General features: G+C 35.3%; 1 pseudogene; it reads right to left on the bottom strand.

The window, feature by feature from the left end:
- Positions 1–4,077: 4,077 nt before the first annotated feature.
- Positions 4,078–24,869, bottom strand: LOC115994714 (annotated as a pseudogene).
- Positions 24,870–25,270: the final 401 nt, after the last annotated feature.

Below are 25,270 nucleotides of genomic sequence, written 5' to 3'. Positions count from 1 at the left end.
TTTACTTTCAAGAAATCAAGTACTGGGTAATTTTTTTTTTCTTTTGTAAATTTTATATGATTAAGTGAATTATAAATATTTAAGATAGTAAGTAGTATTTAGAGTGAGGACTTTGGAGTGATTTATCTTTATCTTTTGTTCTTTTTGTATGATTCTTTACTTTCAAAAAATCAAGTACTGGGTAAATTTTTTTTTTCACTTTTTTTTTTCTTTTTTAAATTATTAAGTGGATTATAAATTTTTAAGATAACAATTATTATTTAAAGTGTGAACACTACAAAAAACTTGATTTTTAGTAGCGGTTGTAACCACGAGGACCGTTGTTGCTCGAATCCATTGGACGCTGAGATAAGGACATGATGCTACAACTCGCTTGAAATTGATGCTTGGCTCACGCAGTGCCAACTTCTATGACTTGCACAGAGTAAATCAAGTGGTTCAACAAAAAAATAATAATGAAGAAAATACAAAGACAAGCACAAGAAAGAATGAAAAAGAGGGAGAATGCCTGCTACGGCTGAAGAAAAAAAAAAAAAAAAAAACAGCGCTCAATTTGCTCTAACCCAAAAACATCAAGTCCTTTTATAGAGGTGGCACTCACAAGAAACCCTCGTGATTTGAAAGAGTGCGGCTAAAGAAAAAATGCTTGCCAAGCAAGACAATTGTGGCACTAACTTGCCTAACAAAACTAAGGTGGGCTTGCACTCCAGAGGGGATGTCTTTTGTGTGTGACCAGGCCCATGAAAGTGAAACCCCAATGTTCAAAAAAAAAAAAAAAGAAGGGTGCGTGCTCCATATGGTTAAAACAACGAAAAGACATCTTGGATGACAAAGCTGTAATATATAGCATTGGGATGAAAGAAGCCCAAATTGCACTTGGATGAAAGCCTTGTGTACCCGTAAGACCAAGTCCATTATTAAAGATTAAAAAAAAAAAAAAAAAAATGAAAGAATACTTCAAGCCTCATCTTCCTTGCATTAGAAAGATGCAAAGCTGAATCTTGAAATGGGGAAATTTCTAGACATCAAAATTTTACGATGTATTCACAACCATGTGATTGTTCATGATAAAATATTTATGATTAAATTAATCTCTAATTAATGATGTGGACGATCAGGGAATGAAATCAAGCCATGTGACAACATTTAATGAAGAAAGCCATATGACAACGTCAAAAGAAAAGGCCTATATGGAAAGTTCTTATTAAATGAAGGATCAAATTAAATTAATAATTAACTCTCAATAAATACTGAGAGAAAATTCTCAAATTAAATACTATTGAGTTGCCTATAAATAATAAAATAATACTATTAAGTTGCTGATAAGATGCCATAAAGGAAAACCTTTTTTATTATTTCTTAAGAAAATAATAAAATAAAATAAAATCTAATTAAAATTCACACTTAATTAATTTTAAATTAGTTCTTGTTGGAACCAATCAAAATTAAGTGTTTAAAATAAGACGTGATCGGGCCCATTGTTTAGGTGAGCCACGATCATTGAAAATTGTTTGTATGATAACTTTTAATCAAGTGGTACGATCAAGGCCCATGACATATCATTGTAACCGTTAGAGCATCAACATTTGTTTCGTATCACAAATCTAAAGATCTAACTGTTGAAATTACGATCATGCCCTTGGTGCAAAATTACTATTTTGGCTTGAATGTTGGTTAAATGTAAGTTGTAAAATGGGGCATCTACAGAACATAAGCAAGGTATCTGAATATCCTCGTCAAAGAGTTAAAAGAAAATAAAAAAGAACTTTTTCGGCGACTTTCCTGTCAAGTGCAGCTTTTGGCAATCAATTAAGAATGTAACAAGCATTACATATTGCTTTACTCTAGAAGACTTTAGAAAGTCCAACATTTAGTCTTATACATTTAGCTATCTCACTAATTGTTCTATTAATTCTCTCATCCATCCTACTCTATAGAGGTGTTCTTCGTGCTGTAAAGTACCTCTTGGTAGTTGGTACCATGCTTTTCATAAAACTTCAAAAACTCACCATCCTTGAATTCAATGACATTCTCAGATTTAAGGCATGATCTTCCAAAGTTGCTTTCCACTTCAGCTTTCTTCATGGTGTAAACTCAAACTTTTTTAGAATTGTTATCAATTGAACTCATAAAATACATAACTTACATCCATTATATTTGTGGGTGAACTTACATCCACAATAAAAATTCTCCATGGTGAACTAGTATCTCAAACAATTCACTACTCTTATATTTTGGTAAGTCTAGAATTTATTACTCCAACTTGTCTGGACTAGGTTTTTTTTTTTTTTTTTTTGGGTGATAATTTGATAGCTTGGGGTGAGAGAATTTGAACCTTAGATGTCTTTGTCAGAAACATTAGGAGATGTCAACCAATTGAACTACAAGACTCTTGGCATTGTTTGGACTAGTTTGACTATTGACACATACTTCTATTGATTAGGCCACTTAACTACTAATTTTATTGACTTTAGTCCCAACCAATGAGAGAGAGATCTAATTATTTCCCATTTAAACCGGTACATTGTGATTCTGAGAATTCCTAATGGAAGGATTTAAAGTATTTAATGAAGAAAAGGAATGTGGAAAGAAGAGACAATGGACTATTTACGAGTCTACTCCTTACATGTTTATCACATAATTATGTAGGAGCTCATTACTTATCTCATTATTGAATTCATTTGTAAGTGAACCCAGCCTAGCCTAAGTATAGCCCAACCATTTCATAACATAAAAATAAAAAGGAGTTGTTTTCGGCCTAGTGTAATTGAACGACCCAAATTTCCTCAGCTGACCACATCAACGCCATAAAAGCAGAACAAAATCAATTTATTATTGGATTGTAGGGGTGTAATCAGTTAGGTTTGGCCAATTTTCTTAGTGTTTGGCCATCCTAACCAAAATTTTCAGTTTGTAAATTTCTCCACCGAAACCGATCAAAATAATTGAAAATCAATCGGTTTATTTTGGTCAGTTTTCAATTTTTATTTTGAACAATTGAAAAAAGAAACAAAACCCTAACTTTACGTTGTTACTACTAGGCTATTAGCTTTAATCTCATAAAAATAGCATCAATTCAGTATTAAACAAAACCCAAAATACAAAAAAAGAGAGGGATATCAAGATTTTCAAAACCCTAACTTTAATCACTTAAAACAAAAGCAATAGAGATAGTCACAGAGAGGGAGAGAGAGAGAGAGAGACAAAGCTGTTGAAGTGTTTAATGAAGCAAATCAAGAAAGAAAAGGGAAGAAAAAGAGAAGATCTTATCGATGATCAAGAGAAGCCTCAAGCCAATGATCAAAAGAGAGTGAGAGTGAAAGAAAAGGGAGAAATTGGTGGGTGGAGGCCAGTGGCAGAGGTAGAATCGGACTGTGGAGGGCTGTGGAGTGGAGTGTGGAGGTGGAGGCTGTCTAAGAGTGAGAATGAGAGTGAAAAGTGTGAGCCATGGGGTATGTAGGGTAAGGTTTCTAGAATTTGTCTTTTGTTTTTACTTTTTAGTTTAATTAGTTTAACTTAATTACTTTAAGTTTAATTAGATACTTAATTAGTTCAATTTAGTTAGTTAATCACTTAATCTAATGGGTCAATGGCTTTTAAATAGCAAGAGGCTCAAACGTGTGGGTTTTAAAAAAACAAAAAAGGCTAGATGTTTGCAAGCTAGAGGCCCAATGTTTGCAAGCCCCAACGTGTTTTATATTATATATGTAATATATAATATATTATAATATAATTCGGTTTGGTTTCGGCTAGTTCGGTGCATACAAATTTGCCACCGAAACCCAAATTTTCGGTTTTTATGAAATGAAAATTGAAATCGAACAGCACTAAAACTAAACCAAAATGTTGGCAACAGTTCGGCTAGTTTCGGCTGGTTTTTTCAATTTCTCTGTTTTGTGCACACCTCTATTGGATTCCTCTATTAAAATGGTAATATTTTAGTGATTGGTTAGCTACATTAAATACAAAATCAAATCAAGAAAAGAAAATGGCACAGGAATAGTGTATGGAATATATATTATTTTATAAATCAAAGGAGGGATCATACATGCGATAATCAAAAGAACATAGGAACATGGTTCAAGAAAAATGTCATTGACAAATAACAATAGCCTCAGGAATAGTACAACAACAGAGAAGGTCCATTTGACTCATTACTTCCATCCAATTCAGTCATTCTACAAAACAGACAATCACATTAATTAATTAACGCAACAAGCGTATGACTAACATGAACAAACAACAATTGCAATCTATGAATCAAATAAAATGACCTAACATACCTGGTTCATTTTTCTTCTTAGATTTAAGAAATGTGTCTCTAATTGCATTCATTTCATTGACTACAACATTTGTAGGCATCCGCTCGTCTGGTGATGCTTTAGAACATGACAATCCAATTTGGAATACAGATATCAAGCATTCTTTTATTCTACTACTAACATTGACACGGGGATCTTCTTCAATTATTGTTATTTCTTCTATGTCATCATAGATATCTTCTTCATCCTCCACAAAGAACATTGATGGGTCAACTATATTCATGACATGTTCTGGCAAAGTCATTGTAGTGAACTTGTGAATGCTTAGACCATCTTTGAACATTTCATCAATTGGTCTTTTTCCAATGAACATTTCCAGCAAGAGTATCCCATAGCTATAAATGTCTCCTAATGTTGAAACTTGGCCACCCATCCCGTACTCTAGAATTCATCAATCATATTCAGTAACAAATAGTACTCTTATGAGCTTAAAATTTAATCACTAATGTATTATGCATTCTTAGCACATATAGCCCTTCATACAATTTTGTGAATATGTGGCTTTTTAGGAAAAAGAAAAAGTTTTTTGCTTTTTTTCAAGTGGCCAATGGTGTCAAGCATTTTTGCCCGCTTAAAAAGTGGTGACAAAAGCATATAGTTACTTTTTGAAAGAATCCCCACTTTAGTTTAATATCAATGCAAATTCTTATACTAGATATGGATTGTATCTAGTCAAAAATTACCTGGAGGAATGTATCCAATGGAACCTTTAAGCCCAATTGACAAGGTTTGAGATTTGGAGGGATTGTTTGATGCTTCAAAGAGGAAATTTGCCAATCCAAAATCACCAACATGGGCTACCATATCTTCATCAAGGAGTATATTGCTTGGCTTTAGATCACAATGAACAATTGGTGTTTCGCAATGGTGATGAAGATATTCTAATGCATAAGCAACATCTACGGCTATGTTTAGTCTCTGAATAAATCTCAATCTCTTGCTCTGATGTTGCACATCATTTTTAGGATGCAACCATTGGTCCAGACTACCATTGCACATGAACTCAAAAATAAGACTTTTAAAGTCATTTCCTTCACGATCAATGCTTGAGCAAGCAGAGATAACCTTGAGGAGATTGCGATGACGTATACTTCTCAAAGCATTGCATTCGTTAATGAAACTCTTAGAAGCTCCTTTTTGTTGAAGGTTTAATACTTTAACTGCAACAATTGCTCCATTTTTGGAAAGAACTCCTTTGTATACTGAGCCAAAGCTACCCGAACCAATCAAATGGTTCTCAGAAAACCCATTTGTTGATTTTAGGAGTTCTGCATAAGAGACAAGTAATTTCCTATCTTCAATGGAAGATGTAGTTAATGCTCTCTCTCTTGATTTTTTCATAGTAAAACATGTAGGGAAAAAATACAATAGAATAAGTACAAATATGACCATGCTAGTGATAGGAATTACTATTTTGAGTGCAAGCAAGAAACTTCTTAGATGAATGAGGATTTTTCCTGGTGCATGTAGGTAAATGTAATTCTTGGACACCACCACAAAGTTTATTATTTCCAAAGATTGAAATCTCGCTTGTATTTGCAAAAATCCCTTCACTTGGCACTTCGCCCTCCAAATCATTATATGAAATATTGAGATGCCTGAGTGATACAAGCTTACCGAGAAATTTAGGAATATTCCCAGAGAAATTATTCTGTGAAAGATCTATTTGTTCTAAACCTCTTAACATCTTCAAAGATTGAGGTATTGCACCTTGAAATGAATTACCCTCCAAATACAAGTGCTCCAAACTAAGACAAGTCTCAAGGGTGGTGGGAATTTCGCCTGATAATCTATTATTTGAGAGATCTAACCAGGAAAGATGTATTAAGTTGCCTACTTCAAACGGCAGTGCACCTATCAAGAAATTGTGAGACATGTCTAAAGAAATTGAAAGGGAAGAAAGACCAATAACTTGTTTTGGAATGGTGCCAGTGAAATTGTTACTAGAAATGTTTAGGTAAAGCAAATTTTGGCAGTTTCCTAGGCTTAGGGGTATATTTCCCTCAAATCTGTTCTTCGCCATAGAGAGCATTATCATTGCAGTAAAGTTACCAAAAGAGGAAGGGATTGGCCCAGAAAATTTATTATCATTCAAATATAATTCCTTTAGCTTTTGAAGCTTCCCAAGAACATCAGGAAGAGTACCTCCCAAATAGTTATCACTTAGTCCTAGTAATTCTAAGTTAACAAGGTTCCCGATTCCAATAGGAATGTCACCTCGGATCATATTCACAGCAAAATAAAGATATTGTAGCTGGGTGGAAAGGTTGGCTATGGAGTTGGGCAAAACTCCTCCAAAATAATTATAACTGAGATCCAAGGTCTTCAAACTAGTACAATTAGCCAAGAAACTGAGAAAATTCAGGTCACCATCTTTCCCATATCCAAGTCTATTGCCACCAGAATAAAGTGTAACCAAGCCTTGCAATCTTGCTAGATTATGAGGGATTGTCCCAATTAGACCATTTCCGCTAATGGAAAGATCCTGAAGTTGAGAAGCATTTGACAATGACGCAGGAATAGGTCCCGTGAAATTGTTAAGACCGCAGTAAAATATTTGAAGGTTAGGAAGAGTAAGACCAATATCTGGTGGAAGGCTTCCATGTAGTCGGTTTTGAGCAACAGAGAAATAGTATATGGAAGATATATTGTAAATCGGAGGAGGGATGGTACCAGACAGATAATTCCCATAAAGCTGAAAATATTTCAAGCCTGTTAGACGGCCAAGTTCACTAGGTATGCTTCCTTGAAAATTGTTCCTGGAAAGACCAAGAGCATACAAAGAGGAAAAGTTTCCAATCCAAGCTGGGATATGTCCTATCAGGTTGTTCACATCAAGTCCTAGAAACTCCAACTTTGACAATGTGCTAAGGTGGTTTGGAATTTGCCCAATAAGATTGTTGTAAGTAACAGCAAGCACTCTAAGTTGTGTACAATAACTTAGATTAGCTGGAACTTTACCACCAAAGGAATTCGACCACAAATTGAGATACTGCAGGCGTAGTAGACGTCCCACTTCTTGAGGAATTTCACCGTAGAAGCTATTGTTTCGTAGGTCGATTCTTGTGAGGTAAGTAAGATTTCCTATAGAGGGTGGTATGGAGCCAGACAATTTCTTAGTTGTCAAATTCAAAACCATGACTCGTTTACTGGAGGGGCCACATGTAACACCTAACCAGTTGCAAAAATGTATGGAGTCATTCCATGAGCTCATGATCTGAAGTGGGTCTTGAGTTATCCGATTCTTGAAGTCAAGTAATGCCAGGCGATCAGTCTCATTTGCAATAGCTGGAACTGTTGCAGATTTCAGACATGAGCTCATGCACATTAGAAGAATCCCATGAAAGAATATTAACAAAACCCACTCGTGACTCAGACTAGAGTGCATCATTCTGTTGGGGTTGCAAGTTTGTCTATCTGATAATAGCGTTCTGTGGAATACAAAAATTTCAATTAAAGTTAATAAAATAATATATTAGTAGGACACAACTATAACTTCTTTTTTTTTTTTTGGTGGGGGATAAGAGACATAGGTATAGCTTGTTAAGAGAGAAAAACAAGTAAATACCCTCCAACGGTGCCGTTTAATCAAGCAAATGAGAAGGAAGGCTTGAAATGGTGTCATTTCAATTATGAGTCATTAAGCAAAACACGCGAGAGACATGTCCATCAATACGAAGTAGTTTTAATCAAAGATTCGGACTCACTGTTCCAGCGGCCAACTAGGATAGTTTTTTTTTTTTTTAAAGCTCAAAAAACAAGTTAATTAGTGATTAGTGCCAGTTGAAGTTAGTTGTAACCAACTTGTAATTCTGTTATTACCGTGCAATGGTTAGATTAGTGACATTAGTTTGTTAGTTATAGTTTCTTTGCCTCTCTATACTTGTTATATTTTGAATATAAGAAGTGTTACGTCCTTAACATTTTCACAATACTTTCACAACAAATTATAAGTGGTTATTTGTTATTGGTTTTAATTTTAACCATCTACTAAAATTACTTTTTTGCCCCATCGATAACAACCTGACACTTATGATTTCTAGTGAAAGTGTTGTGGACACAACATTTCTCTTTGTGTATATATATATATTTATATATATAGCAATAGAACCTCTTTGATGTTTTTATCCTAATTCTTTCTCTTCTTTGAATAAAAATCTCAATTTCTATTGAAAAATTTCAACTTGTAACCCTCTATTTTAAGGACTTGTGTTAGGTCTAGTGGATTCAATACACTGGACCCATTGAGTTTATGAAATGTTACCAAAAGTAGACCATGGGGTCAGTGCAACTGGATACTGGATCCAAGCTTTACTCCTATTTTAATGTTATCTTTAATTCCAAACTACTACATTATAATTCTATATCTTATGAAGTATACAAAAGTATGAGTATGACAATGATATTTCTTACTAAATAAATTGTTTATCTTGACAAGTTTGTAAATATCTACCAAATCAAAATATAGATATATAAAAATGTTTTGCAAACAAAACACAAAATATCATATCATGAATTTTTGCCCAACAATGAATAACTGTACCAATTAAGAAAACAACTTGCATTTAATAACCTATTAAGAGTACTTTTTCCATAGAAATTGCAAAGTTTTCCACTCAAATAAAGTATCAGCTAAGTTATTAAAAAAAAAGGAATTTCCATTAAAAATTTAATGAGATTTAATTATGAATTATGAATTTGAATTTGATATTGCTTTTGATTAAAACTAATCAATGTGCCACACGATACCCATGTACACTATTAGTATGTTTTGAAATTTCAGAATCATTGACAATGGAGATAACTTAGATTCAGAACTTTGCATTTAATTTCTTAGCAGATAGAGTCATTTTTATTTTTATTTTTTGCTTTTCATTGTTATCTATAAATATCTCTATGGGTATCTATATTCGAACTATCAAGTTCAAATAGTATGAGATAGTGTCGATCCTCCAAAATCAAGTTTGATAATCAAGACCAAAAGGATTGGTAACTCTATGGGAGTCTAGGGGTCATGAAACATCGAGAAATTAAATCGGAAGATAGATAGTATCGAAAATCGAATGAAATGGATCAGTAATATTTTAGAGTATAGCTCTATTAAGTGTGAAATTTTTAGTACTGCCAACAAACATTTTCAAGTAGATATGTATTATAAAGAAAAAGGAGGGATCACACTTACCAGACAGACAATATTGGCTTAGACAAGTTGAAGAAGTTACAAGTCCCACTCGAAACTCATTCTGTTGTGTTGGAGTAGCAAGTTTGAAGGGAAGGATAAAATCTGATGCCAAAGTTTGCTTTTTGTGGGATACAAAAAATTCAATTAGAGTTAATAGAATATATGTTAGTAGGACACAGGTTTTTGTGGAAATGCAAAACAAGAGTGAACATCACATCACATGAGCGTAAATAAGAATGACCATTTTCACAATGAACTGACTATTAATTTTGCTAATTGCAAAAACAAGTCCTGTAATGTGACTTTGTCACTTTGATAAGTCAATTGAAAATTTCTGTGGAACGAATTGACAGTAGAATTTTTTTTCCCCTTTAACTTAAGCAGTTAACAATTTTGTTTGATTCATCGTGTATAAAACTAGTATTGGTTTAAATCAAATATTTTGGATCAGATAATTTTCCACCGTGTTTGACACTCTCCAATAATTATTATTATTATTTTGCTAAATGTGATTAGGCTCAAAATAATATGCTTTATTATTTTTTTGGATCGTTTAAATACACCAAGTTAAATCTTGGTTGATTTAATAATTATAAGCCTAATTATTGTTTCTCAAATAAACTATATATTATATAAGTTTATAAAAAACCGTTTTTCAACACAAATTATGCATCTAAATGAATTTATTTTTAGTAGGATTTATTCATGTTGTTCCCTTTTTCCCTTTAAAAAAATTAAAAATGTTTTATTTTTAATTTTTAAATATTAGCAGTTTTATTTCTACTTATTCATGTAAAGTGTGCATTGGATTGTGTATTTGTTTGTAACATTAATTAATATATTTTTGCTAATTATTAGTATAATTTTTTATTCACATCGAATTTTTCATTAAGCGAGAATAATACTAGTATACAATAATATTTTAGACATTAGCTGTGGGAAAGCAAATCAAGAAAGACGACAATGGAAAGAAAATGATCCAAGAACTTGGCACCAATAGATAAGTTTGGAAGGTTGTGGTATTTGTAAACCACGTGAACTTGAGAAAGACTCCTAAATCAACATGTCATTGATCAAAATGCTTTCCTAGTTCAATAAGAATTGTGAGGACTTCGGGTTCAAGAAATAGGCAACAATATCTAAGGATTTCTCGCTAAATGCTGGAGTCTCACATGCAAATGACTGTGTCTTCAAATCAAATATTTTGGATCAGATAATTTTCCAATGTAGAGCTTGTATTAACTGTTGCTGTTTTTCCTATGATTGAATGAAAGTTTTGATTTAAAAAAAGAAAGCTATTACTGGGGACAAATTCACTATTATGGTCATACCCAAATTGTTGTTAAGATTTCATCTGGATTTAACCGCACTTGTTTAGTTCAATTGGATGTTACAATGGTAAGTTTCACTAATTTATGGCCAAACCCATCAGCTCTGGCAACCCAGAAAATGGAAGAGATGTTACATATTTATTGGTCAATGGATAGAATAAAAGAACACTAACGCCAGACTTATTTATTAATGGTAGCCAGAAAACTCTCTATGCGTACCAACTCGGTTAGTGAATATTTGCGGATATTGAGTATCGTACGGTACATTGTTTTTAAACATTAGAGACATGATTTAAATCTAGGTAATTTTTACCCAAACCCAATTGGGCCCACTATCAGCTGTCATGTGAGGTATGGCTTAAATTGAAAAAAATATTCTTATATAGTTGATATATGTGTTTAAATAATCACACGGCATCAGTGTAAAAACTGTCTCATTTGAATTCTAAAAAAACAAAAAAAAAAAACAAAAAAACAAAAACAAAAACAAAAATTAAAGAAATGTTTGTCCATTTTAATATATAAATCTACTTTTTCTATTATACATAACCACTACAAACACCTATATTAGATTATTTACTTTACACTACATTTTATTAAAATATTATTTTTTTATCAATTTTTTATTACTCTCTCAAATGATCTCTCTCTCTCTCTCAACAATCCAAATTTATACAAGTTTACATGGATTGATGTGAGTGATTTTTGAAGTTGAACATGCAAAATTTACCCCTTCTACTATATTATATATAGATTGATGTAAGTGCTCACAAACCATTTTGAAAATGAAAAAACCCAGTACTGTGACTTATTAGATAAGTTGGAAAATACCTGTTAAAAGGAAATGAAAGTAGAATCTAGACGCCGTAGTCCTACTTTTGACTCTCATAGAAGTTATTTTCTAATTTTTTTCCCCTTAGACTCCAGCAATTAATAATCGGGTTTAATTCACCGTCTCCTTCTTTGAATAGAAAAACATTAAAGGATTATGCTAATAAGTGCCTTTAGAGTAATGGTTAATAATTCATTTTAAAAAAATTTTGACACAACTTTTATAGAAAATGAAAAAAACTGTCAAAACATTATTTTTTTTTTCCATAAAAACTTTCTTTAAATGGATTGTTAACTATACATTCGTTAGCATTTCCTTTAAATAAATATATAAAGACTGTGAAGTGCTAACGAGTGCCCTTAGGACATTGGTTAAGAATCCATTTTAGAAAATTTTTGACATCATTTTTATGGGAAATGAAAAAAACTGTTAAAACATTAAATTTTTTTTTTTTCATTTTCCCATAAAAACTTTTTTTAACTGGATTTTTAACCAATATCCTAAGGGCACTCGTTAGCATTTCTCATAAAAACCAATTATCATAGCGTTTATATTTTAGATATTGCCTTTTAAATTGGAAGATAAATATTATTGAATGCTCTAGAAATACATTAATATTTAAGAGATCAGCTCTATTAAGTTAGGAAAGAAAATCAAGAAGAACAGTCGAGGGACAGGTCCTCTGAAACTTTTAAGGAAGATTTATTAAAATTGTTGGTGCAAACGCATTTAATTAAATAATATTAAAATGCTCCAACATAAATGAATGGAGGGATCATACATATCGGACAGACAATATTGCCATAGACTAGTTGAAGAAGTTAGAAATCCCAAGACTGGTGATGGCCATGCTTGCTAACTAGGACTAGGAGAGCTTCCTTTGTGAATTTTCTAGGAGAAGCTAAAGAACGCTACGATTTATAAAGAGGAAAAAGTATAGTACGAAAGCTGGGATAGCTAGTTCTGTAAGGTTGACTAGTTCAAGACTCAGGTGCACCAACTGAGTTGGATGGAATTGAAAGTCAAATTAGGATTGTTGGAACGTTGCCCTCAAAGGAATTAGAAATCAAATTTAGATGTGTAATTAATTGCAGCAGATATCCATTTCTTGAGGAATTCCTTCCATAGAGAAAGATGTTAATTCCATCGACTTATTGTGTTAATAGCATGGTTTTAATTTCATCTCTTGTCATCACTTCAATTTACTTGCACTCAACATTTAAAGAGGCCAAACTTAATAAAATTGATTTCTGCTCAAACATCTTGTTTTGGATTTCTAGGGTTTTGTGAGGAATATTATGCTATATTAATGGGAAAATCATTGCTGATAAATACATAAAATAAATTGGCAAGTTGGTCAATATCTCTCTGGGTATCTATATTCGAACCCTTAAGTTCGAATACTATGTGAGAGTGGATCCTCCAAAATAAAGTTTGATAATAAAGACCCAAAGGATTGGTAACTCTAGGGGAGTCTAGAGGCTGTGAAACATTGAGCAATTAAATCGGAAGATAGCTAGTATCAAATGAAATGGTTCAGTAATATTTTAGAGTGTAGCTCTATTAAGGGTGAAATTTTTTAATACTGGCAACAAACATTTTCAAGTAAATATATATTATAAAGCAAAAGGAGAGGATCATACGTACCGTATAGACAGTCCTGGCATACACTAGTTGAAGAAGTTACAAGTCCCAACAGTGACGATGGCCATGTTTGGTAAGTATGACTAGGAGAGCTTCCTTGTGAATTGTTGAGGAGATCAGTTAAACAACCTTACAATTTATAAAGAAGAAAGAGGATAGTATCAAAGCACTATAGTTCCCGTAAGGTTGTCTCCACCAACTGAGTTGGTACGGAATTTAAAGTCAAATTAGAATTGATAGAAAGTAATTAATTAGTTGAAGTAAAATTTCTAGATGCTGTAAGTGCAGTAGGCGACAACCCATTTCTTGATGAATAATTCTCATAAGGAAATTTATTTATTTATTTATTTTTGAAAATTATAAAAGAGATTAATTCACAGATTTATTTACAGCAAATTAGCGACCTATTGCATTAAGGTGAAGGTTGGCATACTTTGGATTGAGATTTAGTGCAATTAACCCCACCTCTCATAACAGTTTTTTTTACGATTCTTACTTTTTTTTTTTTAATTTAATGGTTGAGATTTAAAATTACTTTTTGTATTTGTAAATCTTAGTCATCCATAGCAATTGCATCAACTGCAATACTTACTTGATTTCAATCCGTAAACTGTTGGTCTCAAGTCCAAAAAAGAAGAAGAAGAAGAAGAAGAAGGAATGCTATAAATTAATGGATGACATAAAATTTAGTCACATTATTATAAAAGAATTATTTAGAAATACAAGTTGGGGCAATGTAGACACTCCATTTAATTATGATTTCATGACCATGAAATTAAAATCTCATTCTTGAACAAAATTGTACCCGAGGGCTAAATTAAGAACATTATTTATTTATTTATTTTGAGAGAGAGAGGGAAAAAAAAGAAAAAAAAAAGAGAACATTTACAATTTAGAGAAAAGAAAAGTGTGGTATCAAAGCTGGGATATTTCCTATAACTTCAAGACCCAAGTACACGGTACACCAACTAAGTTGGATTGGAATCGAAATCAAATTAGAATTGTTAATTTGTTAGAAAGAAAGTGGAAGTCAAATTCAGGTGCTTCAAAAGTCTGTTAGGCGACAACTCATTTCTTGAGGAATGATTTCTTTCGGGGAAGTGGGTTTGGCTTGGTTTGTGGTTTTTTATTTATTTACTTATTTTTTAATCACAAAAGAGGTTAGTTCACAGGTTAATTACAACAGCCTATTGATAGCTTACATAAATCTAGTCACTTCACTATAAATGAATTTTTTTTAATACAAGTTGGGGTGTTATAGGCTTGTAGACACTCCATTTCACAACCATGAAATTTCCCATTTATGAACAAAATTGTCATTTTACATATTTAGAAAATTCCATAGTTTTTTGTTTAAAATTTTTTATTTATTATTATTACTAAAGAAGGTAGGAAAATTCCATAGTTAACATATGACTAAAATTCATAACATAATAGTTCATCATGAAATTTGAAGGTATGATGGTCTTTTCTCCGATTGAAAATCAAGGTTTTTTATTTTTTTTACGGAGAAACTCAAGGTTTTGATAGAGAATTCCAACCAATATTTTATAATGACTATAGGATGGTCTCAAGATATGCGTGCATTCAGGGACAGATTCAGGTGGGGGCCCAAGATTCAAAACCCAACCAACGCCACAGGACTTGAGAGAGCCACGATGGACTTGAGAGACCCACAAACTCATCAAACCCACCCCAAACTTGAGAGACCCACAACCCACACCGGACTTGAGAGAGCCATGACCCATGAATCGTGATGGAGCCATGATCCACAAAGAAGATGAGAAGAACAACTAGGCTTGGTCAGGTGGCTTGCGATGGCCTATGACGGTGGCTTGTGGTGGACCCTGTGACAGTGGGTCTAGCCATGGTGGCTTGGTGATGGCATTCATGTCCACCATGGTTTTGGGTCTGAAAAGGAGACAACAAACAAGAGAGAAGACGACAAGAGAGGGAAATGAAATAATGAGAAAGGAAGAGATAGAAGAATCAATCAGATAATAAAATAATAATCTAGGATGGTACTGTAGCAACATTGTAAAATTTTTTACAATTGGCACAATTTGGCAGTCCGACTGGAGCATCATTTTAAGGGTTTGATGGTAAAATATATCAATAGATAGGATATACAAGGCTGGCTGCGAATGCTCTTATATACCCAAAACAAAAACTATCCAACCAAATTATCCCCACCTAAATCATATTTAAGACCCTAATTTTTTTATTAAAAAAAAAATTACCCGTAGGGGTTTTGGTGTCTTAATAGTAGTGGGAGGCTTGTATAACAGAGGTAGTGACCCCTTAGATTCCTTTTTCTCTCTCTTTCAAATGATTTGTCAGTCTCAGGTCTTTTATTTTGGTAATATATAGTGAAACAATGTGTTTTATTTAACAATCCACAATATTTTTGCGTCTCTCTATCTCTCTTCAGAGCCTTATCTAGTTAGTTATTACTATTAGTCCTTAATTATTATTATTATTATTTTTAATACTAAAACGGTGGGTATGCTAAAAGATATGAAGAATAGAAGAGAAATATGTGGTGTAAGCTTAGTCAATTAATGAAATATTCTCTCTACTTATATACCTTGAACAAAAGCTATCTAACCAAATTACCTAAAACTAAATCATATTTAAGCCCTTAATTTAAAAAGAAAAAAGAAAAAAAAAATTACCCATATGAGTTTCGGTGTCTTGATGGTGGTAGAAGGCTAGTATAACGAAGATAATGACCCCTCAGATTCCTCTTTCTCTCTCTTTCAAATGTTTTGTTAGTCTCAGGTCTTTTATTTATGTGATTAGTTATTACTATTAGTCTTTACTTTTTATTTATTTATTTTTAAATACTAAAACAGTGGGTATACTAAAAAACATGAAGAATAGAGAAAAGTGTGGTGTAAGTTTAAGTAATTAATGAGATAACAATAAAATAAGTTAACGAAAACTTTTTGGCAACAGTAAAAAAAAAAAAAAAAACTTAATGAAAGAGGTAAAAAAATGCTAAATGCAAAATTAGAGCGCCACTTAATAGGACCTCATACACTCTCGCACGAGATCTAAAATACTAAAACAGTGGGTATACTAAAAGATATGAAGAATAGATAAATGTGTGGTGTAAACTTAGGCAATTAATGAGATATTAATGAGATAACAGTGAAATAAGTTAATGTAAATATTTGGGTAATAGTAAAAAAAACTTAATGAAAGAGGTAAAAAATGCTAAATGTAAAATTAGAGCGCTACTTGGTAGGATTTCATGCACTCCTGCATGAGGTCTCTGTTTATATATATATATATATATATATATATATTTGTATATATAAGCAGAGACCTCAATTTCTTTCTTTCTTTAAAACGTGTTTTTTGCTCACCATGAGGGAAAGCACTAGCTACCATAGCTTTTACTGTGGCTTTTTTTTTTTTTTTGTCTTTAATTCTGAGTGCCAACCATAAAGTAATTTTCATTATGACTTCAAAATAAGGACAAAATTTAGTTACAAAATTGGTTGTAAGTTTGGACTACAACCTTACTCAATATCTTTTTATTGAAAGTGAATTTTGATAAATCCACCATTGAATGACGTCTTCTTCATATATTCTTCATACTTGCAAAATTTCTAGAAAATTAAAGATCAATAGATATATCATCAATAACTTGTTTAAATTGCAATTTTTTGTAGTTTAAAATTATGCATGTGTGGGGCCCAAATGATTTATGGGTCAGGCGCTTCTACCCGGGGAGAATCCAAAGGCCCAAGCTGAGGAAGGCTATGGCCCAAACTCGACAAAATAGCTTATGGATACCGCCGAGGACAGCTCAGTCCTCGGCAGACCCAAAGTCCCTCCTGAAAGAGGGGTAAAAACGGTATAGGACTGAAACTTGGAAGAAAGATCTAAAATATCCAGGGAAAGCTGCCCTTACTGCCATTCAATGCTCTGAACCTGACAGAGCCGCATTCTTTGGCTTTTACAACCACCCCCAACGACTTTGAATATGGGCTGATGGGACAAGTATCAATCTTGGAAAGGTTGAACTTATACGTGGACGAAGGACAATGAACGCAGGCAAATATAAAAGGAAAAATAAGTAACCTAAAGAAGGGGCGGGGAAAAATGGGCAAAAACCAGAGCCTCCCAGCCCACCTCCAGGAGAAAGACTCCAGGGGTGAAGGAAAACTTAACCTTGTATGAACACCGCGAAAAACCCACCGCCTGTCGATCAAGGCCTAGCCTTCCAAACCCACGCTCTACAAATGATATTGTTTGGGCATTTTTACGTGCGAACCCGACATCGTTAAGGTCCGCCACGAATCGCGTCCTTACAATTGGCGCCGTCTGTGGGAAAGGCTTGTGTGTTGGTATAGGATGTGGGTCGATAAAGTTTCTTCGTTATTTCTAATCGTTGGTTATAGAGTTCTAGTATAAAGTTCTGCTAGGGGCTACGTTTCTTGACTAGGGGCTTGGCTGAGGAGCTAACTCCCTTAAACCCAAGGTCCCCCGTAAAGAGCAAACTAGGCACTTGATAGCGTTAATCATATGGATAAACTCTAGGGGCTTGGCTGAGGAGCTAACTCCCCTAAAGCCAAGATTCCACACAAAGAGAAAACTAGGTTTTGGACAGAACCAAGGCATTGCATGGTCCACGGACTCAAGCCTATGGGGAAACCAACTACCTGGATGAGGAAAACTAGGTTTTGGACAGAACCAAGGCATTGCATAGTCCTCGGACTCAAGCCTATGGGGAAACCAACTACCTGGATGAGGAAAACTAGGTTTTGGACAGAACCAAGGCATTGCATGGTCCACGGACTCAAGCCCATGGGGAAACCAACTACCTGGATGAGGAAAACTAGGTTTTGGACAGAACCAAGGCATTGCATGGTCCACGGACTCAAGCCCATGGGGAAACCAACTACCTGGATGAGGAAAACTAGGTTTTGGACAGAACCAAGGCATTGCATAGTCCTCGGACTCAAGCCTATGGGGAAACCAACTACCTGGATGAGGAAAACTAGGTTTTGGACAGAACCAAGGCATTGCATGGTCCACGGACTCAAGCCTATGGGGAAACCAACTACCTGGATGAGGAAAGCTAAGTTTTGGATAGAATCAGGGCATTGCATGGTCCTCGGACTCAAGCCTATGGGGAAACCAACTACTTGGATGAGGAACCAACTATTTAAAAAAAAAAAAAACTATGGCACATAAACCTCAAAATCCATGGGAAGAAAACTCTTCGTTAACAGATGGGTTAATCCCTCGATTGCACGGATTCCCCGGTCTACCCTCGGATCCCCAGTACCAAAGGAGTTGGTGCGGTACGGTGTAATATATTACCCAAAAGCACAATCAAAGTCCCTCGCTACTCGGCTACCCTCTCGGACGAATTATTTAGAGTTTATCGTTCTCGGACATTGGTCTAGCATGCATCGCGCAGCACTCAGCGATTATCCCGGTTAGTTCCAAGAGTTTAATTTATTGAGGATTAACCTTGTTATACTTGATAATATTTGTGAGTTTAAACCAGTAGGACTCTGTGTTAAGGCATTTTTCTGCCTGGAGTATCATTAAAGGCGAGCTTACATTTAATATTCATGCACCAAGTAGTTGTTGCAGAGAAGGAAAGTATGTAAAAAGAAATAAACACATATTTTATTAAGACAAAGGAACAGTACAGTGTACAACGAAAAACTGAAACAAGCTTACATTAAAGCTAACTACGCAAGTAAAGAAAAATACAAGAGAATGAAGAAAAGCCGAAGAAAAAAGGCGCAGATGAGAGATTGGCTACTGTTCCAAGATGTCGTCTAAGGAAACTATTCCTCGACGCTTCTACATGCCCATAACTCAGGTAGCCAAAGAACCCAACTTGGGGCCTGCACCAGTGAAGAAAAGGTGCAGGGAACCTGACCTCAGGCTAACACCATCTACAGAAAAGGTGCAGGGAGCCGGAAGTTGGGGAGCCCTCGCAAAAATTTGCCTGCTACAAGGTAGACGGCGCTGATGGCGGAAATTCCTTCTTCTGACATACCAAAAATCTGGCATGACCAGAACCTACTTCAAATTTTGACTAAAAGAATGAGGAATACCATCTTCCTCCTGTCAAGACGGAGGACTGGCTTGAATCTGTGCCATCTTTGTCCATACCATATCACCTTGAGGATTCGGTGCCTCTGAAGCGTGCGGAGACCTTTCATCCCCATCCGCGCCTCAAATATCTTGCTTTGAGGCAGTGGCACTAGAAAGAGAGATCGTGGATATGGAAGAAATATGGTTCTGAAGGGAACAGGAGAGTTCATGTGCAAGTGAAGTGATCCCCTATCCCATTTATACCCAGAAGTAAACCGGTGGCATTTAATTCACACAGCGTCCCAAGGAACGCTACAGACAAAATGTCTCTGGCTCGATTTCCAACGTCGTCTGCAACCCTGAGGTTAAAGGAGTCTCGAGAAGGCGCACCTCGAACACTGGGACACCAAAAAGTACCGCGTGATCAAAGACTACGGAAATACCTCTTAATTTGTGGACCCAGTAAATTCGCGGCCCAGGCCCGTTCAGCATATGGGCCCAGGGATAGAACCAAGGCCTTGCATGGTCCTCGGACTCAAGCCTATGGGGAATCCAAGTACAAAAAAGAAAAAATCACAAGTTTTGGACAAAACCAAGGCCTTGCATGGTCCTCGGACTCAAGCCTATGGGGAAACCAAGTACAAAAAAGAAAAAATCACAAGTTTTGGACAGAACCAAGGCCTTGCATGGTCCTCGGACTCAAGCCTATGGGGAACCAAGTACAAAAAAGAAAAAATCACAAGTTTTGGACAGAACCAAGGCCTTGCATGGTCCTCGGACTCAAGCCTATGGGGAAACCAAGTACAAAAAAGAAAAAATCACAAGTTTTGGACAAAACCAAGGCCTTGCATGGTCCTCGGACTCAAGCCTATGGGGAAACCAAGTACAAAAAAGAAAAAATCACAAGTTTTGGACAGAACTAAGGTCTTGCATGGTCCTCGGACTCAAGCCTATGGGGTAACCAACTGCTCGGATGGGAAAGTCCCTGGCTCAAATACTGTAAAATGTTAAGGCCGATAAAAGTGTTAGGATGATGGTGGGACACTCCGCTATTCGGTAGCCTAAGGGGGCTGTTCATTTTGGCGGATGATATGTCTTTGAATGATTACTTCCTACACCGCATAGAGCATCCAGCTCTAATCCCAGCATTGTTTCGGGCAAGTATCGTTATTCACAGGTACGCATTGCTATGTCAAGCAACTCTGTTAAAGTTATGGTGACATCTTTTTATCAGCAAGTATTTTGGCCTTATTTGTCATCGATTCAAATGCTATATTATTGTGCCGAGTAGCGTTTGCAAATTTAAAAAAAAAAAAGAGCATAGAGACAGAACATGCGAAATAAAATAACAACAATTTTTATTAATATGAAAAGTTATTACAACGTACAAAAAAGAGGCTTAAACAAGCCTATACAAAAGGTGAGCTGCCGAAGCAACACTAACATCCGCAGTACAAATAAGTAAACGGTCAGGCGCCTATTAAACTCGTCTTCAAAAGTCTCTCCAATCTCTGCCTCAATGTTGCTCATACTAAGAGAAGAACCCTCTTTGGAAAAAGTTGAAGGAGAAGGAAATAGTAAGGAAGAAATCAATGAAGAAGATGGAGGACATGAGTAAAGAAGGAGGAGAAGAAGAGAGAAGAGATGAAAAGAAAGAAAAAGGAGCAAAAGAGGGAGAAATGAAAACACCAGGATGGAACTGGTGCTGGGAAGACTAAGAAAGGGAGGCAAAAGGAGGCGCCAGTGAACGAAGAAAGGAAGAAGCAGGGGCACTTAGTCCCTACCTTGATCCTGACTCCCAACACACTGGGGCCATATTAGGTATGCTCATGAGAGCGCGGTTGGTATTGATGATGGGTGTTCTCGACTCAGTCACGCCGAAAGTTTGACGTAACGAGTCCCTGCTTCGGATTTTGGCTGAAAGGAAGATAAGACGAACCTTAAGCCTCCGCCATCCTTGCCCTGACCGAGCCATTTCGAGCTTTATTAGAACATGACGCTTTGAGGAGGGGTATGGTTTCTTCATCATTTGTTATGGTGAATGTACTGTGATTTAGTGTATAACTACTGGGTTAAGTAAACGCTAAGGGAGGCAAAGGTTTTCAAATTTCAGAAAGATAAAAGGGTCTCCGCACGAAAGTGATAGCCTCCTACTTGTCTTCTTATAGGAAGGGCAAAACGGAAGGCATTAAATTCGTCCAAATTTCCAAAAGAATCTGAAAACGAAGATGTGTCCGTTCCATTTCTCCGCCTCGTCAGACGAACCGTCGAATGTAAATGAGTCTCGTGAAGGGAAGTCATTAAAAGCGTGTTTTGAATAATCAAACGACGAGAACGCGTCAGGAGTAAAATCAAAAAACGCCTCGTAGATTAGTATATTTCTTGGACAGATGGAAAACCGTTAGCATTAATGAAAGGCTGAATTAAAGGAGCCATCATAAAAGTTCGGCATCACCAAAACCCCCCTTTCCAACCAAGAGGTTGGACAGCCGTGTTTTGAGGGGCTATTGTGGGGCCCAAATGATTTATGGGCCAGGCGCATCTACCCGGGGAGAATCCAAAGGCCCAAGCCGAGGAAGGCTATGGCCCAAACTCGACAAAATAGCCTATGGATACCGCCGAGGACAGCTCAGTCCTCGGCAGACCCAAAGTCCCCCCTGAAAGAGGGGTAAAAACGGTATAGGACTGAAACTTGGAAGAAAGATCTAAAATATCCAGGGAAAGCTGCCCTTACTGCCATTCAATGCTCTGAACCTGACAGAGCCGCATTCTTTGGCTTTTACAACCACCCCCAACGACTTTGAATATGGGCTGATGGGACAAGTATCAATCTTGGAAAGGTTGACCCTATACGTGGACGAAGGACAATGAACGCAGGCAAATATAAAAGGAAAAATAAGTAACCTAAAGAAGGGGCGGGGAAAAATGGCCAAAAACCAGAGCCTCCCAGCCCACCTCCAGGAGAAAGACTCCAGGGGTGAAGGAAAACTTAACCTTGTATGAACACCGCGAAAAACCCACCGCCTGTCGATCAAGGCCTAGCCTTCCAAACCCACGCTCTACAAATGATATTGTTTGGGCATTTTTACGTGCGAACCCGACATCGTTAAGGTCCGCCACGAATCGCGTCCTTACAGCATGAAATACAAGTTTACAGATCATATAATAAATAATATCTGATTGACACAAAATTTGACATGTGAGGGAAACAATATAACCATTTCCATCCATTAGAACAATTCATATATATTTGACAATTTTTAAAACCCAAATGTCAAACTACATTATGAACCATTAATTTTCAACTTTAGTTTCCATGATCTGAAGTTATAAAACATTAGTTTTCATGATCTGAAATTATAAAATTTATTTACCAACAAAAAAATATCATCAATTCTAAAAAGACTCATATGTAGCTCGAGGGTTTAGAAGGAAAATTCATATATATTTGACAATTTTTAAAACCCAAATGTCAAACTACATTATGAACCATTAATTTTCAACATTAGTTTCCATGATCTGAAGTTATAAAACATTAGTTTTCATGATCTGAAATTATAAAATTTATTTACCAACAAAAAATATCATCAATTCTAAAAAGATTCATATGTAGCACGAGGGTTTAGAAGGAAATAAGGTAAAACACAAAAGTTGAAAGTCATATTTATTATCTCATTACGCGTCTAATATTCTTCTAACTAAAAAAAGAAATCTGTTAGTGTTGCCAAGGCAATAATTAAAAAAACTCTGAACACACAAATTATATATATAGCCAATTTATTGTTTTGGTGGAGCCAAAAACCCTAGCAATACCTAAATTCTAAGGAACCATTTTTTATTACTTATTTATTTACTTTGGGTCTCAAACACAAACATGAGTTAGGTGATCATTTTATTTTTTTTTGGGTTCTTTATGCCATTTTTCAATTTGGAAGGTTGGTTTTCAATTTGTTGGGTGAGGAGAGGGAGGAGGTGAGAGAGCAAGTATAAATTTTTTGGACCCAAACTTTCAACCCGTTATACTATTAAAAATAATTAAAATATCGGGGGAAGTCCTAGAATGGTTCCTGTCCCTGGTCCATGATATTTTCTTAGGCACTCAAGTTGTATATGCAGTGCAACTGTGTGAGTTGTAACCACATTATTAAACAATCTCATTTGTATTAGGCTTAATTTTTTTTGCATTTTAAAATGAGGTGTACAACTTTATAAAACTTCACCTTTATAACTGCACTTTTATACAATAAACAAAATAAATTGAATAAAGATAAACTAACTTTATCCAGACAACAATCTTTAATCCATTTATTCTCCAATTCATATCTCATTATCTAAAGATAGTCATGCATGCCCTAATGTTTTTTTCTCCACTATCTTTGAGTAGTGTTTTGGTAATAAATAAATATAAATAAAATGATTTTCTTTTTTATGCTATCAAAATTGTTGCTAGGGTTATGAGAGAGACCAAAAAAAAAAACCCTCAAAGCAGAACTAACTCTTGAGTGACTATATTTTTACTACTTGAATTATGTTACAATTTATCTGTACTACTATTTAAGGGGTTTTCCGTGTTTGGACTGCATTTTTTTTTTGTTCCAAAATACCCCTACACCTTAACAAAATTGGAGGACAATCAAGTAAAATTATACTTCTAACTTTTAAACAACCCACTACAGAATAACTTCACATCCACTAAACCACTACTAATTCAAATTTTCTACAATCACTCCTATTAAAATATAGCAACCAACTCTCATCTTCTTCTTCTTAAAAAAAAAAAAAAAAACTTTTTTACAAGATCTACTTTTCCCCCCCTCTTCTTCACATTAAGTTGGGTTTTTTTAAAAACCCTTAACTTTTTTTTTTTTTTTTTTTTTTTTTTTAATTAATTATGGGGAAAAAACCCTTATTCTTATCCCTCTTTTTTTTTTATTTATTTTTAATTATTATCCTTATCCAGTTATTTCCTACCATTAATTTTTTTTTCTTTTTTTTTCCCCTCTCCTTCACGTTAAGTTGGTTTTAAAAAGAAAACCCTTACTTTTTTTTTTCCTTTTCCAAAAAAAAAAAAAAAAATCCAGAGCATTAGCATTGGGGAATGCTAATGCCAAATCTAAGGGAAATTTGGCATTTTAAGCCTCAAAAACTCTTGCATCAGGGAATTGTAAACGGAAGTATTGCAAATTTTTTTGCAATACTGCTACAGTACAATTCTAAACATAGAATTGCACTGTTCACAGTATTGTAAAAAAATAATAATATTTTATTATGTTTTTTCCCACGAAATCTTCTCTCTCTTCCTTCTTTGTTTCTCTGTTTGCTCTCTCCTCTCTTCAGACCCAAACACCATCCTCCTCCCAACATCAACATCAACATCACACACCATCCTCCATCGCTGAAGCTTCACCAAGCCTCTCACCCATCTCCATCGCTGAAGCATCACTACCCACACCCACTGTCACCATAGCCACAGCCACGACCAAAGCCATAGCCGCCACAACCACCACCACCACCTCCCACAACCTCAACCCCAACCACCATCAACCAACATAAACCAAAACCCATTCACCCACCCACCTGCCACCACCGTAAACCCCAACCCAAAATCAACCCACCACTAGCCACCACCACCACAAACCATACCCACCATCAACCAAAACCCACTCACCCACCTACCTTCCATCACCGTGAACCCCAACCCAAAATCAATCCACCACCAACACCGTAACCCATACCCATCCACAACCAGCACCCAAAGCCACTCCAATCAACCCACGAACCCAACCACAAAAATAAAACCCCAACCCAAAATCAATTCGCCACCAACACCATAACCCATACCCATCCACAACCAGCACCTAAAGTCGCTCCGATCAACCCACAAACCCAA

Source organism: Quercus lobata, chromosome 6 (assembly GCF_001633185.2).
Source record: "Quercus lobata isolate SW786 chromosome 6, ValleyOak3.0 Primary Assembly, whole genome shotgun sequence".
Lineage (NCBI taxonomy): Eukaryota > Viridiplantae > Streptophyta > Magnoliopsida > Fagales > Fagaceae > Quercus > Quercus lobata.
The sequence above is the reverse complement of the archived record's forward strand: the minus strand, read 5'-3'. Positions and strand labels throughout refer to the sequence as shown.